The following is an 18,198-nucleotide window of genomic DNA, read 5'->3' as shown; positions in this document are numbered from 1 at the left end:
ATAAGTCGGATATTATCCAGGAAACTTCCTAACCTTCAGAATTCCTATTCTATCTTTAATGTCCATGTGATAGGCAAAAGTGTCCCTGGTTTAAAAATGGTACCACACTCTCTTGGTACCGTACTGGCTGGATCCATCTAATCTTTGATTTCATAGATCTGGAGTGGAATTTGAACAAGTGTGTTGCCACTTAGTGGGTAAAGTTACTGAATGACTCCAGATGGCCTCAGCTCTAGTATGCTGTCTCCGCTGAACAAGATAAACTCAGATGACGTGGGGCCTGAGTGGGAGGAGGACTTCTCTCCCGACCTCCGTCAATGGAGCAAGAACACAGAGAAAAAGGAGCAGAAGTAGGCTACCTGGCTGATCAATACCAGTCACAACTCAAAAGTCCAAAGTCAATTTATTATCTAAGTATGCACTCTATGTGTCACCATACACGACCCTGAGATTAATTTTCTTGCAGGCTTTCACTCCTCTGTGTCATATCTCATAGCAATCAATTCCTCGATCTTCCAAAACTTTATCTACCTCCACCTTAAACTCTTTAATGCTCCAGCCTCCCCAAGCAACTGTGGCCGTGAATTCCTGAGATTCTACCAACTGTGTGCATATTTGGATTAAGTATTGGATGGAGCTCAGGTAAAATATCCTTCTTGGATAAGTTGGCTGGCAGGACGGAGGAAACCTGTTAGGAATTTCCAGGTTAATAGTGTAATGCATCATCCTTTGCCGCTGAAACTGAAATAACACTGGGGGATGGTGGATGTGGTGAGTTTGCCAGAGGGGGCGTATGGAAACAAACTCCATCACTAGTCAGTACCTCAAGGAAATGAAATTGGAGAGAGAGATTACAAATGATAAAAGCTCTTGTGGTGAGATTTATAAGAAAGCTGGATGCTTTTCTTACTTTAGTTTAAACAGGCCTCAATAAACCACTCACAACACACCCACAGATTATTTTTATTTCAACTGTTTTCCGTTTTTTCTGATCTCTATCTCTACCACTTCCAATAATCATGAATGGTTATTACAATAAAACTCTACCATTTATTCAGCTTTGAACATGCTTAGAGTGAATAATTTGTCAAATCCAGTTATTAAAGAGGCTCACGGGGACTATATCTTCAAATGTTTGTGCTCCTCTGTTGAAAGAGGGGCAAAAGTGCTCAGATGAAAATGCTCAACACATCTCTGGTCTTATCCCATTAATTTAATGGCATGCCAGTTCAGATAAATGGCTTGCTGTCTCCTTCAGAGAAGCAGAGAAGAGAATCTGTCTCACAATCTCTTTAACCTTCTACCATCAAGCAGAAGGTACCACTATATAAGAACGACTTCTTCCCCGGGCTGTGAGACTGCTGAACACCTTGTTCCCACCCAGTACATATTACTTATGTAATAAAACCAGTAGCATTACACTTGTGTATTTAACTGTATATACGGCAACTTTATTCAATTATTTATTCGTTGAGGCACTGGCCCTTCGAGTTGCAGTGCCCAGCAACCACCGATTTAACCACAGCCTAATCACGGGACAATTTACAATGACCAATTAACCTACCAACCGGTACTTCTTTGGACTGTGGGAGGAAACCCACGCAGTAACGGGGAGAGTGTACGAACTCCTTACAGGCAGCAGTGGGAATTGAACCCGGGTCACTGGTACTGTAAAGCGTTGTGCTAACCACTACACTACTGTGCCTCCCTTGTACATCTGCAGACTTTTTTTAATTATCTGTTAATATTAGTATGTTAATATTATTTTATGTGCTGTATGTGAAATATGTACAGCATTCTGCACCTTCGCCCAGAGGAACTTTGTTTAGTTTAGTTTTATACATGTGTACAATCGAATGACAATAAATTTGAACTTGATAAGTATTATTTTAACATAATTAATTTTAACTTACAGCTTAAATTTGTTTGATGCAATGATCAATATTGCATCTGCCAGTGTATTTAGACAAGATTTAGCTGTTGCTCACTATTTAGACACAGGCTTAAAATGCAAGAGCCTGTGTCAAAATCGCACAGACGGGCTTTTGGTGTGAGAGACGTTAAATGTTCATATTGAGAGTGACAGAGTTGGTAATTTCTATCCTGTAATGAAATGCTTTGTTGCCAGCTAGATCATTGTGTTGCGTATTTTTGGCAAACAAATCTAAAATGTTTGCCAAATGCCTTGAAAGAAAGTACTTGTATTTCTTTAGTCTTTGATAACAGCTCAAAGCACATTTCAGTCAATTAAACAATTCTGAGCTGCATGGAAAGGTAGGGGAATACTTTGTCCACTTTACGCATAGCAAGGTCCCACAAATGACAATGATATAAATGAGAAATAACCATGCACCGCTGTAATTGCTCCTAAGATGAATCTTCCTAGAGCCTTGTGAGTCATTCTTTAAATGGTGCCCAGGTATCTAGGCCATGCTTTCTTCTCGGCGCTGCTATTGGGAAGGATGTACAGGAGCCTTGTGTCCCACACCATCAAGTTCAGGAACAGTTATTACCCTTCAACCATCAGGCTCCTGAACCAGTGTGGATAACTTCCCTCACCTCAACTCTGAACTGATTCCACAACCTATGGACTCACTTTCAAGGTCTCTACAGCTCATGTTCTCAGCATTAATTATTTATTTGTTTATTTATTACGTTGGGTTTTTTTCGTATTTGCACGGGTTGCCATCTTTTGCACGTTGGTTGTTTGTCTTCATGTGTGTGCAGTGTTTGATTGATTCTATTGTATTTCTTTGTTCTACTGCGAATGCCTGAAGAAAAATGGATCTCAGGGTAGTATATGGTGACATATATGTACTTTGATAATAAATTGACTTTGAATTTTTTGAACTTTGACATTGCATGAGAGGACTTTGATTTACTATTTCATTCAAAATTACAGAGAGGCACACGACTTATATGCAGGAGTAGGCCTTTCAAACTTTGGGCACCATACAACAAAGGCATGGCTGATCTGGCAGAAACTTCAATTTGCTTTTCTGTCTACCTCTGGTAACCTTTCACCCCTTTGTGTATTAAACATCTGTTTATCCCTCCCTTAAAAAAGTTCAAGGATTCTGCTTCCACTATCCTTTCAGAAAGAGGCCTCTTTCTCATGTCTCACTGAGAGGAAATAATTTTGCCTCTTTTCTGCTTGAAATGGGTGACCCCGTCTTAGATTCTCCCACAAGAACACCCTCTCCACAGACACCCTGTCAAGATCTCTCAGGACCTATACTTTTCATTCCATTCCCCATTGACTAAATTCCAGGAGATACAAGCCTAACCTGGGGTTTTATTATTTCTTCTTAATAAAACTTCACCATTGCAGAGGATAATTTTCTTTGCAGAACCCACTCTCTCCTTGGCTTTACAAGGGCTGCAAAGACAAGAGCCATCAGGTCTGTCACAGAGGTTGCTGAGCGAGCCTCTGGATGCCTATGAATCAAGAGGTGTGACCCATGGACTAGTGCTGTTGGGAGACAAGCCGGGGCCTGATCAGCCCTGGCTGGGTCACCTGGGCGACAGTGTCTGATGTTGAAAGACCCAAAACACTCGACGACCCCAGGTTACATCACTGAATGCTGTGTCCCAACGCATCCTAGGATGTATGTCAGCATCGTGTAAACTTCCCCTGAACTGCCAAATTCAAAGTTAATTTATTAACAAAATATGTATATGTCACTATATACTTCCTTGAAGTTCATTTTCTTGTAGCTAGTTACAGGAAAATAAAGAAATATAAATAACAGAGACTCACAACAACCAATGTACAAAAGACAAATCATGCAAATAATTTTAAAAAGGAATTAAATAATATTGATTTGTGGAGCCTTTGAAAGTGAGTCTGGAGGTTGTAGAGTCAGCTCAGAGTTGTGGTGAATGAAGTTATTCATGCTGGTTTTGGAGCCTGATGGTTGAAGGTCAATAACTGTTCCTGAACCTGGTAGTGTGGGACCTAAGGCCTAATGGTGGTAGCAAGAAGAGAGATGCTTGTAACACATTAACATCCTTCCTTAAATAAGAAAGCTAGTACTGTACACAGCACTCCAGATAACCTCTCACTGATGCTTTGTATAACTGAAACATAATTGTATACAATTCCACAGCAATAAAGAAGATTCTATTAGCTTTCTTATCCCCATACCAGCCTTTCTAGAATCATGCACTAGAACATACAGAGATCTCTATTGAATTGAATTGACTTTATTATTTACATCCTTCATATACATGAGAAGTAAAAATCCTTACGTTACGTCTCCATCTAAATGTGCAATGTATATCTGAAGGCTTTCTCTAGTTATATATTTCTTTCATATTCTTCTTCTCAAGGTAGGACATTTCACACTTACATTCCATTTGCTAATCTGTGTCAGTTCACATAACCTATCAATGTCCCTTTCTAACATCCAAATGTCCTCTTTGCAATTTTCTTTTCTATCTCAAATGATGGCATCAGCAAATTTAGCAAGCAGTCACTTGTCACTTTCATCCAAATCATTAAAATACATTGTAAAATGTTGGTGTCCTACTACTAATCCCTGGAGCACATCTCGTCAATCAGAATAAGTCTATTTATGCCTACTCCTTGATTCATTTTAGCCAGATCATCTTTTATCTTGGAAAAAGATATTTCCCACAGTGAGTTTGTATTCTCAACAGAGTGTACTTTCTGCAAATCTAAGAATGGTATATCTGCCACTTCCCCTTAAGCCAAGTTGAGCTTACTACTGTATCGACAAGTATGGTGAGGAACAATGAAAAATTTGCTTGGAGCAGCATCATTGGCATGCAGGCTCAGCCGTATATCTTTAATCACAGCACCTGTAATTTCTTCAAGCAACCCAAGTAAATTGGGCAAGCATGACTTCACTTCCACAGTACTGAAAAACCATCCATAGTGGCACACCTGTGATCTTTTGACTTAGAAAAGAACGTAGTACCACCAAACCTATGACGCCACCTACTGTGATTTACTTCTGAGTTGCAAATATTATATTGGGAGCATCACCAACTCACTTTGCACAAAGAAAGAATCCAGAAAAGAACATGAGATAAATGTCCAGTTACTCTGTTTGTTTAGACATAACATTGCTCAGAACAGTGAAAAATTACTGCCTTGGGTGATTCACACAGAAGATTTTTTTTTAATTGCTTGAACCATAAGTAGACAGATGGGCTTACAATCACGTCCACTTATTTCCTACGGACATGGAAGAGGACCTTCAGCCCATTCAGTCAATGCCAACACACAGAGGAATCCCATTCCCCCATTGACTTTCCTTGGAACCTAGTCCCATCAATTCTACTACCTATCTACACTATGGGCAATTCATTGTAGCCATTTAACCAATCCATACATTTCTGGCAGCTGGGAAGAAACTGCAGTACCCAACGGAAAACCATCTGGCCACAGGGTGAATGTTCAAATTTCACACAGACAGAACTAAAAATCAGGATTGAACACAGGACCCTGGAGCTCCATTAGCTGTGTCACAGTGCTTTCCCAAATATCAAAGTCAAGTTTACTGTTACGTGCACAATTACATGTGTGTACAGGTGTAATGAAAAGTTACTTGTAGGTGTATCACAAGCACATAGCATGGTTCAAGAGAAACCACAAACATAAATAATTTGCAATTTTTACACAGAAAAGCATAATTAGAACAAAAAGTCCTTTTTTTTGCAGAGTGATTAATGTGGTCATAGTGTTGCTAAATTTTAGTGATTAGGGTCTTGCCAGTTGGTTTAAGCTGCTCCAACACTGTAACATCCTCTCTGTCGTACACAGCAGCGGCAGGATAGATTCAGACTTCTGTTACAGGACTGGTACTATCTGGGATGAGTGAAACAACTCACGATTTCAGAGAAAATAATGGAAACCTACATGATTGGAAAAACAATATTAATTCTGAAAACAACTAATTAACTTAAAGTCAGACTCCACAATAACATGTTGAGCAGACCTAAGCTGGCTTTTTAATTCTTAGTCAAAGTTAATGCATCTTGTTTCCATATACCAGAATCAGATGTGTTAAGGTGAGTCTATACATTTTCTATTCCCTGACTGAAAATAGATCGAGAAAGTTAAAAACTGGGAATGGGCAGTCAGAGTGAGGAGACCGGTGCTGAAACTCCATGGTGTCATCTACAAAGACCTGTATCACTAGACATGCTCTGTAGTCCATATACCATGGACCCTGTAGTTCAATATTGTGCTAATATATTGAGAATAGCTCTGCAGTCCTATGTTGCGTCAATAACATCAGAAAGCTGAGAATAAGCCAATGCTTGAATCCACAGGCTTTAATAAGACTGTGAGCTTGTTTAGTTATGGAATAAAATTCACCTAATCTAATATCAACACATTCCAACCCCTTTCCCCAGGCACATACTGTATGTATGAATGACAATAAATGGCAGTAAATTCAATATTAAGGAAAATAGGAGCGAGAGCAAAACAAATAGCCCCTCAAACCTACTTTGCAAGTAATACAATAATTGCTGAACTTGTGTCTCAGCATCAAAATCAGAATCAATTTTATTATCACTGACACGTTGTGAAATTTGTTGTTTTGAGGCAGCAGTACAGTGTAAGATATGAAATAGTGCCTTAAGTTATAATAAGAAATAAAATAAATAAACAAACAAACAAACAAACAAACAAATAAATAAATAAATAGGCTTTCTCCCTATGTGCCTATAACATTAATTATAATATAACTTATATTTCTAAAAAAAAATATTTCTAGACCAAACGTATTGAAAGATTGGATTTGTTTGCAGGTCTGACTTAATAAAAACATTGCATCTTTTTTAACCTCTGGGTGAATGAGTTACCTGATTTGAAGTGTGGCTATGCATGTGCAGTTCAGGGATCCCACAATGGCCCCTTGTGACTACACCTCATGGCACCCTGCGCCAGATGAAGTGAGGCTAAACATAATTTTTTTTAATGGGACCTCGGAGCGCTGTGGGTATGCCTTCATCAGCAGAATCAGAATCAGGTTTCACCTGCTGTGAAACATGTTGCTTTTCAGTGTAATACATAAAAATTACTATTAAGTTACAATAAGAAATATACAAATAAAAAATTAGTGCACAAGGACAGCAGAATAGTGACCATTCAAAAACCTGATGGCAGAGGGGAAGAAGTTGTTCCAGAAATGTTGAGTGAGTGTCTTCTGGCTCCTGTACCATTTCCCTGATGGTTGTAATGAGAAAGGGCACGTCTCAGATGGTGAGAGTCCTTGATGATTGATGCCATCTCCTTTAATCTCAAGGTGCCAAAACTGCAGCATTTCAAGAGAGTAGCTCAGATCCATCTCCTCGGGGACAATTAGGCCCCAGATGTTAACTTCTGGTCCTTGCCAGTCACACTCATACCCCATGAGAGCATTAGAATGCATGGCAGAGTGAGGCTTTTTTTAAAAAATAACATTGCTTAACACTTTAGCTGGTGCTATTTGAAGCTTGGACATTTAGCACATTGTTATCTGCTAATAGAGGAACTTTGCTTTTGTCAGTACATAACCTAACCTTGGGGTGATTTTACTGAAACATACAAGATCCTAAGGGAGAAATGAGAGGGTAATTGGATTGGATTCATGATGTGCAATTAGATCCTCAATTTCCTCGCTTGCAGACCCCAGTGAGTTTGGATTGGCAACATCATCTTCTCGACAATCTCCACCAGCACGAGGCTGTAAGATTAACCCCCTGCTCTACTAGCTTTAAACTTATGACTGTGAGGCTAACCACAGCTCCAATGCCATATTTAAGTTTGCTAATGGCACCACTGACATTGGCCGAATCAAAAGTGGTGACAAATCAACATATAGGAAGAAGATTGAAAATCTGGCTGAGTGGTGCCACAACAACCTCCTCTCATTCGAAGTCAGCAAAACCAAGGAACTGAATATTGACTTCAGCAGAAGGAAACTGGAGGTCCAAGAGCCAATCCTCATTGAGGGGATCAAAGTTGGAGAAGGTCAGCAACTTTAAGTTCCTCAGAGTTATCGTTTCAGAGGACCTGTCCTGGGCCAAGTACGTAAGCGCAATTACGAAGAAAGCACGGCAGCACCTCTACTTCCTTAGAAGATTGCAAAGATTCAACATGTCATCTAACGCTTTGACAAATATTTATAGATGTGTGGTGGGAGTGTATATTGACAGGTTGCATCACAGTATGGTATGGAAACATCAATGCCTCGAATAGAAAATCCTGCAAAAAGCAGTGGATAAGGCCCAGTCCATCATGGGTAAGGCCCTCCTCTCCATTCAGCAAACCTACATGAAGCGCTGTCAAAGCAAAGCAGCATCCATCATCAGGGACCACCAACTCCCAGGCCATGCTCTTTTCTTGCTGCCACCATCAGGAAGAAGGAACAGGAGCCTCAGGACTCATACCACCAGGTTCAGGAATAATTACTACCTCTCAACCATAAGGCTCTTGAACCAGTGGAGGTAGCTCCATTCAACCTCACTTGCCCCATTAGTGAACTGTTCCCACAACCAATGGACTCACTTTCAAAGAATCTTCATCTCATATTCTTGATATTTATTGTTTAGTTATTTTTTTTATCTCTTTTGTATTTGCACAATTTGTTGTCTTTTGCATATTGGTTGTTTGTCTGCCCTGTTAGGTGCAAGAAAATGAATTTCAGGGTTGGATATGGTGATGTATACATTAATAATAAATTTATTTTGAACTTTGAAATGTTGAGGTGTTCCTAGTTGTGATAGTTTAGGGGGTAGTCAGTTAAAACTGAGGTGGGTTAAAACTTCTTCTCACTAAGGGTGACAGATCTCTGAAATTCTCTATCCTGAAAGAACAGTGGGGGGGGGGGGAAATCTAATTGAAACCTATCAAATATTGAAATGCCTAGGTAATGTGGATGTGGAGAAAATGTTTCCTATAGTGGATGAGTCAAGGACCAGAGGACCAGCCTCGGAATAGAAGGTCATCCCTTTGGAACAGAGATGAAGAGGAATTTCTTTAACTAGAGGGTGGTGAATCTGTGGAATTCACTGCCATGGACAGTTGTGGAGTCCAAGTCATTGAGCATATTCATAGTGGAGGTTGACAGGTTATTCATGAGTAAAGGAATCAAAAGTTACAGGGAGAAGGCAGGAAAATGGGGTCGAGAGAAATACTATATCAGCCGAGGTGGAATGGCAGAGCAGACCTTATTCTGTTCCTATGTCTAATGGAATATTGTGGACTATGGATCATTAGGAGTATTGAAAGAGGAAGTAGATAAATTTTTGTAAGATGAGGGAAATGTGGGCTCTGGATGAGATCAGCCATGATAGGAATGAAAGGTGAGACAGGCCCGATGGACTAAGTGGACTACTCTTGCTCTACTTTATCTTCCCTGCTGTCTGGAAAGCTAGTGTACCAAGACTATCATACTTAATCAACATAAAACACTGTCTTCTTGACTCCTGCCCTGGGTTGCTCCAGAATGCTAAACCACAGCACGTATTTGAGCTTTCATAATCCACTTGGTGATGTTTGAAGGTAGATGTTTATCGTGTTGATATACTTTCTGTCTCTCCATTGTTTTAACACAGGTATTTCCTGTTAGTTAAACTGCCCGCTCATCCCATTGAGGAGGGGAAGTTTGTGGGCTTTGGAAATTTAGTAAGTGCGCATTATGTTTTCTGGTTACCTAAATGCTTTATTTAAAGCACCGCAAGTAATAGACTGTAAACAGCAGCTCAACACCCACCTCAGTGGCTGCAGAGCTGTGATGCTGGAAGATGCTGGTGGGAGGGAGGAGGCTCAAAGCACAGTGGCTTTGATCGGTTTGATTGCTTCACTGTATAGTTCTGAAAGAAAACCTTCTCTTCTGGTGGCTGGGTAACTCAGCTGAGCCCGACATCCCATGACATTGTAAAATTGAATATAATATGGGTTTATTTCAGAGCTCCAGGGACACCTGCAGTACTTCCAACATAATACTGACTTTGATATCCTTGGGATTGGCTAAAATGAGAATCAGAATCAGGTTTAATATCACCGGCATATGTCATGTAATTTGTTAACTTTGTGGCAGCAGTACAATGCAATACATGAGAAATACAGATGAATAAGTAAATAGAAGGATTACAGTAAGTATATATGCATATTAACTAGTTAAATTAAGAATAGTTGTGCAAAAACAGAAATAATTTTAAACATCGAGCCATAGTATCCTCAGGACTTCCGGAAAATAAACAGGTACTTATGCATAGCAAGCTTAATTCCAAGTCTTGTTCTTCTCTCAGTCCAATCTAAAGATTTCACAACATCTTTCGCTTTCCATAGATTAATAAAATACTGCATATATTAAAAAATTAACAGCCAGCATTTTGGGTCAAGACACTTCATGAGGACCTCAACCCGAAACGTCAACTGCTTATTCCCCTTCATAGACACTGCCTAACTTGCCAAGTTCCCCCAGCATTTTTGAGTGTGTTGCTCAAGATTTCCAGCATCTGCAGCACCTCTTGCATTTATAATAAATGTAATCATCGCCGATCTAACTTCCCACTGTTGCTATTTGCGATTATTACTTTACAACAATATTTAATAGTAAAATTGGCAAAGAGAACGTCATGGCGGTGGAAATGTCATCAGAGTAGTGGCATTGAAACAAACCACAGCTTGGTAGATATGGAATTTAATATTCATTTCATTTCATGCATGAACTAAGAAACTCTGGCTTGCCATCCCGGGCATTGGTAATGGTTTATGTACCAAAATGCTGTGAAAAGCTTTTGGTTGCATGCCAACCATACAAGTTATTACATCGAGATAGTACAAAAGGAAAAAAAAAATACAAAATGGAGAAGAGGACAATATTACAGTTAAAGAGAAAATGCAGGGCTGGGAGATAAATAAAATGACAACGTCGATTCAGAGATCAAGAGTACGTCATTTTCTACAAGAGGTCAGTTCAAGAGTCCTGCATCAGCAAAGTAGAAACTGTCCTTGAGCCTTCCGGTACCTCTATTCAATCTTTTCAAATTAAAATCAAACTAAATTTAAAATCAAAGTATGCATATACAAGACCTCAAGATTCATTTCCTTGCAGCCATTTACAGGAAAATAAAATACAAAAAAATTTATGAAAATCTGTATGTAAATAAAGACTGGCAAACAACCAATGTGAAAAAGGTACAATGTGCAATTAATAATACAATATACATATTTAACAGTTAAATAGACGAATACTACTGCGCTGCTCCAAGAGCGTTATGAGGTTATTCTTACCCTTGGCCATTAGGCTCTGTAATGAGTTGACCTATGGCCAGGGAAGTGATGACCCCCCCCCCCATTAAACTGTTTGTGGTAATTTTTTTTTTACTATTTTTTATTCCTTTACTTCTCTTCTAAGATTTATATCTGTGCACTTGTAATCTAAATATCTATTACCTAAATTCCTTGAAAGTGAGTCTGTAGGTTGTGGAATCAGTTTAGTGTTGAGGTGAGTGAAGTTATCCATGGCAGTGCAGGAGCTGATGGTTGAAGACACAGGAGCAGTATTAGGCCATTTGGCCCATTGAGTCTGCTCTGCCATTTCATCATGACTGATCCATTTCCCTCTCAGCCCCATTCTCCTGCCTTCTCCCCATAACTTCTCATGCACTGACTAATCAAGAACCTATCAACCTCTGTCAACCTCTGCCATAAATGCACCCAGTGACCTGGCCTCCACAGCTGTCTATGGCAATGAGTTCCACAGATTCTCCACCTTCTGGCTAAAGAAATTCCTCCTCATCTCTGTTCTAAAGGGACATCCCTCTATTTTGAGGCTGTGCCCTCTGGTCCTAGCCTCCCCCACCACAGGAACCATCCCCTTCACAACCATTCTTTCTAGGCCTTTCAGTATTCAATGGGTGTCAATGAGCACCCCCCCCCCCCATTCTTCTAAGTTCCTGTGAGTACAGGTCCAGAGCCATCAATTGCTGCTCATATGATAACCCTTTCAGAATCAGAATCAGAATCAGACTTTAATTGCCAAGTACCTGTGCACATACAAGGAATTTACTTCCGGCAGATGTTGTCTCTCTGCTCATAACAATAATAATGATAAATATAAATGAAAATATAGATTATACATACAAGTAGTGCAATCCAAGTAATAGTTAGCTGACAGTTAACCAGCAGTTAACTGTTCAGCAAAGTGACTGTAGTAGGGAAAAAACTGGAGGGATCTGAAGCGCCTACCAGATGGAAGCAGTTCAAACATTCCTGGAATAATTCTCATGAATCTCCTCTGGACCTTCTCCAATGTCAGCACATCCTTTCTTAAATAAGGGGCCCAAAACTGTTCACAATACTCCAAGTGAGGCCTCACCAGTGCCTTATAAAGCCTCAGCATTACATCCTTGCTTTTATATTCTAGACCTCTTGAACTGAATGCTAACATTGCATTTGCCTTCCTGACCACAGACTCAACCTGCAAATTAACCTTTAGTAGTACAAGAACTACTAAATCCCTTTTCAAAAAAAAAATTCTCCCCATTTAGAAAATAGTCTATACTTTTATTCCTTCTAATCTCAACACAGACCACTGTGGAACACCACTAGTCACCGGCAGAAATCCGAAAAGGATCCCTTTATTCCCATTCTTTGCCTCCTGTCAATCAGCCAATGCTCTATACATGCTAGTATCTTTTCTGTAATACTATGGGCTCCTAGCTTGTGTAGCAGCCTCATGTGCGGCACTTTGACAAAGGACTTCTGAAAATCCAAGTATACAACATCCACCAATTCGTATTTGTCTATCCTATTTCATCAAATAATTCCAACGGATTCGTCAGGCAAGATTTTCCCTTAATGAAACCATATTGACTTTGGTATATTTTGTCACGTGCCTCCAAGAACCCTGAAACCACATCCTTAACAATTGACTTCAACAGCTTTCCAACCATTGAAGTCAGGCTTACTGGCCTGTAGTTTCCTTTCTTCTGCCTCCCTCCCTTCTTGAAGAGTGGAGTGATATTTGCAATTTTTCAGTCTTCCAGAACCATTCTAGATTCTAGTAATTCTTGAAAGATCATTATTAGTGCCTTCACAATCTCTTCAGCTACCTCTTTCAGAAACTTGGGGTGTAGTCCATCTGCTCCAGGTGACTTAACTACCCTCAGTTTCCCAAGTACCCTAGTAATGGGTGACTTCACCCATTACTTGCAACTTCACTTACTTCTGCCCCTTGACACTCTCAGATTCTGGCATACTATCAGTGTCTTCCACAGTGAAGACTGATGTCAAATACTTATTCAATTCACCCGCCATTTCCTTGTCCCACATTACTATCTCTCCAGCATCAATTTCAGTGGTCTAATATCTACTCTCACCTCTCTTTTATTCTTTATATGTCTGAAAATACTTTTGGCATAATTTTTGATATTATTGGCTAGCCTACATTCATATTTAATCTTTTCTCTCCATGTGGTTTTCTTAGTTGCCTATTATTTTTTAAAAATTTCCCAGTCCTCTAACTTCCCATTAATTTTTGTTATATTAGATGCTCTCTCTTTTGCTTTAATGCTGTCTTTGACTTCCCTTGTCAGCCACGTGCCTCATCCTCCCTTTAGAATACTTCTTCTCTGGGATGTATCTATCCTGTGCCTTCTGAATTGCTCCCAGAAACACCCGCCATTGCTGCTCTGCCATCATCCCTGCTAGTGTCCCCTTCCAATCAACTTTAACCAGCTCCTCTCTCATGCCTCTGTAATTCCCTTTATTCCACTGTAGTACTGATATATCCGATTTTAGCTTCTCCCTCTCAAATTGCAGGATGAATTCTATCATATTATGATCGCTCTTACCTAAGGGTTTCATTACCTTCAGCTCCCTGATCATATCCAGTTCATTATACAATTGCCAATCCAGGATAGCTGCTCCAAAAAGCCATCATGGAGACATTGCACAAATTCTCTCTCTTGGGATCCAGCAGCAACTTGATTTACCCAATCCATCTGCACATTGAAATCCCCCACGACTAACATAACATTGCCTTTTTGACATGCTTGTTCTCTCTCGCGCGGTAATTTGGAGCCTACATCCTGGCTACTGTTCAGAGGCCTGTAAATAACTCCCATCAGGGTCTTCTTACCCTTGCAGTTTTTTAACTCTACCGACAAGGATTCTAAATCTTCCGATCCTATGTCACCTCTTTCTAGGGATTTGATATCATTTTTTACCAGCACAGCCACTCCTCCTCTGCCTACCTGCCTGTCCTTCCTCACAGTCTCACTACACACTGCATCTGCTTGTACACCAACATCCCTATCCTCAGCCCTGTCACTCTGGTTCCCATCCCCCTACCAAATTAGTTCAAACCCTCCCCAACAGCTCCCGAAAACCCTCCCGCAAGGGTAATAATCGGAACCTGATGGTGTGAGACCCAAGGCTCCCTTTACCTCCTGCCAGATAGTTGTAGCTTGCACCTTCTCCAATTCCACAAGCTTTTAACACCCTCTTTGAAAATACTTATCAAACTACTGCAAATGAAATTCAGGATGATTTACCCTGTAAATGAATAAAGGAAAATCTGATTGCGCACGTAAAGGATTTTGGATCTTTAGTGAAACTGGACTTCAATGATTCTTATTCCAACCTCTTGAGGAAGGTAGGGTAATTGAAGGAGGGATGGAGGGGAAGTGGTCAATAAATTACTGCGCATCTTCTCAATTAGCAATTATTTTTGCAGTTCAAGTTAAAATACCACATCCAGCAGATGACTTCTGGAGTATCGAGATTATGTGTGAGATGCGTGACTCGTGCAGGTAAACAGGAGGGTTGGCAGGTTTCCAGAACCACTGTTGGCATGAGTCATAGTTGTATTCTGATTATAATGATGGCCCTAAGCAGTTCACAATAAAGGGTATGATTGCTTCTACCGAGTAGTAAACCCAGCAGTCAACTGGCATGTAGCTAGTACATACCATACAGAGGTAATCTTATCTTGGCTCTGTAAAATGAGGGCTGTATTTTGGCCAGGATGCAAGGGATAACACCAATGCTCTTCATCAAAATATCACCAAGGGATTGGGGGTGCAAAGAGACTGGAGTCCCAGAGCATGATTCCCCAAAAGTTAACTTGCATGTTGAGTTGGTGGTGAGGAAGGCAAATAGAATGTTAGCATTCATTTTGAGAGGACTAGAATATAAAAGCAAGGATGTAATACTGAGGCTTTATAAGGCATTGGTGAGATCGCATTTGGAGTATTGTGAGCAGGATGTGTTGACATTGGAGGGGGTCCAGAGGAGTTCACAAGAATAATCCCAGGAATGAACCAGTTAACATATAAGGTGAGTTTGATGACTCTGGGCCTGTACCCACTGGAGTTTAGAAGAATGAGGGGGCAATTTCAATGGAATGTACTGAATATTACAAGACCTAGGTAGAGTAGAGGTAGAGAGCATGTTTCCAACTTTGGGAGATTCTAGAACCAGAGGAGGAAGCCTCAGACCAGAAGGACACCCTGTAAAAACAGAAATGAAGAAAAATTTCTTCGGCTCGTGAGTGGTGAATCTAAGGAATTCATCGCCACAGATAACAGTGGAGTCTAAATTGTCAGATGTACTTAAAACAGAAGTTGAGAGGTTCCTGATGAGTTAGAGTGTCAAAGGTTACGGGGCGAAGGCAGGAGAATGGGGTTGAGAGGGAAAATAAATCAGCCATGATCGAATGGCAGAGTAGACTTGTTGGGCCTAATTCTGCTCCTATGTCATATGGTCTTATGGACTTAAGGGAGGGGACAAAGCCTTAGTTAACATATTATCTCAGAAAAATACATGTTTGATATAGGAACAAAAACAACAAGCCAGAATCGTCAAAGGAGAGAAAATCTGCAGATGTTGGAAATCCATGCAACATATACAAAGAGCTAGGGGAGATCAGCAGGCCAGGCAGCATCTATAGGAATGAGTACTCAGCAGGTTGGGCAGTATTTGGGGAGAAACAAGTGAAGTCAATGTTTCAGGTCAATGATTTTGCATTGGAACTGCTTTGATATTCATCCTATCTCAAATATCACTTGGTCTCTCCACTGTGCCTCCTCTCAAAAACTTAAAAATTGCTTGTTTGCTCAATTCTCCAGTTCTGATGAAAGATCTTTGACCTGAAACTGCAACTCCACTTCTTTCTACACAGATGCTGCCTAACCTGTTGGGTGTCTCTAGCCTCCTCTGTTTTGGTTTCAGACCAGAAGAACCATAGCTGACATAGCCAAGTTTGATACTTACATGAAGTGCAAGTACATACAAGACCGTCACTACATTATAGCATTCCCAGGGAGTGCTTTTCACTTTGCAAATAGGACAAAGTGTACAATTCTTGACTTTCTTGTGAAAAGGGAATGAAAAGCCAAGTAAACTAGAAAAATGTATTTCGTAATCACAAGATATTCTGAAAATAAAAAGCAAACACGAGGAAATCTGCAGATGCTGGAAATTCAAGCAACACACACAAAATGCTGGTGGAACGCAGCAGGCCAGGCAACATCTATAGGGAGAAACACTGTCAACGATTTGGGCCGAGACCCTTCATCTTTCAGTTAGTCCTAACGAAGGGTCTCGGCTCGAAACTTCGACAGTGCTTCTCCCGATAGATGCTGCCTGGCCTGCTGCGTTCCACCAGCATTTTGTGTGATATTCTGAAGATGCTGGGTTTCCACACACAAAATGGTGGAGGAACTCAGCAAGTTAGGCAACATCTATCAATGGGAATAAATGGTCACCATTTAAGCCAAGACCCTTCATCAAGACTGGAAAGGAAATGGGCAGAAGCTAGAATAAGAAGGTGGGAGAAGAGGAAGGAGTACAAACTGGCAGGTGACGGGTGAGACCAGGTGAGGGGGATGGTGGGGAGGAGGGGAGGGGGAGGTAAGAAGCTTGGAGGTATTTGGTCAAAGAGGTAAGAGCTGAAGAAGAAAAAATTTGATAGAAGAGGATGGTGGACCATGAAAGAAAGGGAAGGAGGAGGAAAACCAGACGGCAGTGATGGGCAGGTAGGTCGCAGAGGAAGGATGAGAGGGGAACCAGAATGGGAAATGGAAAAAAGAGAGAAAAGCTGGGGGGAGAAATTACCAGAAGTTAGAGATGTTGATGCTCATGCCATCAGGTTGGAGGCTACTCTGACAGAACTTGAGGTGCTGTTCCTCCACCCTGACCATGGACCAACATGTCAGAATGGGAATGGGAAGTCAAATTGAAATGGGTGGCCACCGGGGGGGGGGGGGGGGGATGCCTTTTGCGATGGACAGAGTGAATTTTTTGTGTGAAATAGGCTTTATTAGTTATAAATCAAGACTTTGGAAAACTACTTCATATTATTTCACCAAAAAAATTGAAACCTAAAGCTTAAGGCTGAAATTGTTCATGAACCAGGTGGGTGCTTATCCTGAGACCCATGTACAGGGTGAAACATTGGGGAGTACAACACACAGTCATAACATTTGTCATCAGGAGAGGTGGTTAACCTAACTATAGCACGTGACACCCACAGCAATGTGAGGACCATCACAACTTAACCTCTTAATTAAATATCAATTTGTAGCCAATACTGGAAAGCCACAGTGAAGGAATAGAAACAAATACAAGCCAATTGGCATAAAATAGGAGAAGAGATCTTCATTTATGTAATGCTCTTCATGGGTTTACATTAGCCCAGAAGCTCTACGTGACACTGAATAGACCAGAGAGACTGCAGATATCTGGAACAACACACAAAATGCTGGAGGAACTTTGCAGCATCTACAGGGGAAAGTGGACAGTTGACAGTTCAATTCAAAGCCCTTCATCAGGACTGGAAGGTTAAATCTGATAGGAGAAGAAGGTGGAGGAGGGAAACTTGAGGGAGGAATGTGAATGTTTGCCAGATCAAGATGCAGAGGAGGGGAAAGAGATGGAGCTCGTGGGATAAGGGAAAAAGAGGGGGAAAGAGGGGAGTAGTTACTTGAAGTTAGAGAAATCAATGTTCATGTCATCAGGTTGGAGAAATGAAGACAGGGATTTGTGCTTTGGCCCTCGGGTATGTCACCTTCGCCAAACAAGTGAAAGGGTAGAGGACAGACTAAGAGTGGTCCACCGGTCCTCCAGGTTCAGGGGTTCAGTTCAGGGCTAACAACCCTGAACGGTCAAACAAAATCGTTACGGAAACAACAATGAAGAATCCTCTTACATCTGAGTATGGTGGT

At 40.8% G+C, this 18,198-nt stretch overlaps 1 protein-coding gene across 3 annotated transcripts in view; it reads right to left on the bottom strand.

Annotated features, from left to right (window-relative positions):
• The window catches only part of tbkbp1 (TBK1 binding protein 1), a 178,118-nt gene that overhangs the window by 12,131 nt on the left and 147,789 nt on the right, over positions 1–18,198 (bottom strand). The gene's annotated exons all lie outside the window — the stretch shown is intronic.

This window comes from Hypanus sabinus, chromosome X1 (assembly GCF_030144855.1).
Source record: "Hypanus sabinus isolate sHypSab1 chromosome X1, sHypSab1.hap1, whole genome shotgun sequence".
Classification (NCBI taxonomy): Eukaryota; Metazoa; Chordata; class Chondrichthyes; order Myliobatiformes; family Dasyatidae; genus Hypanus; species Hypanus sabinus.
Note: the sequence above shows the minus strand (reverse complement) of the source record. Positions and strands in the feature narration are given on the sequence as shown.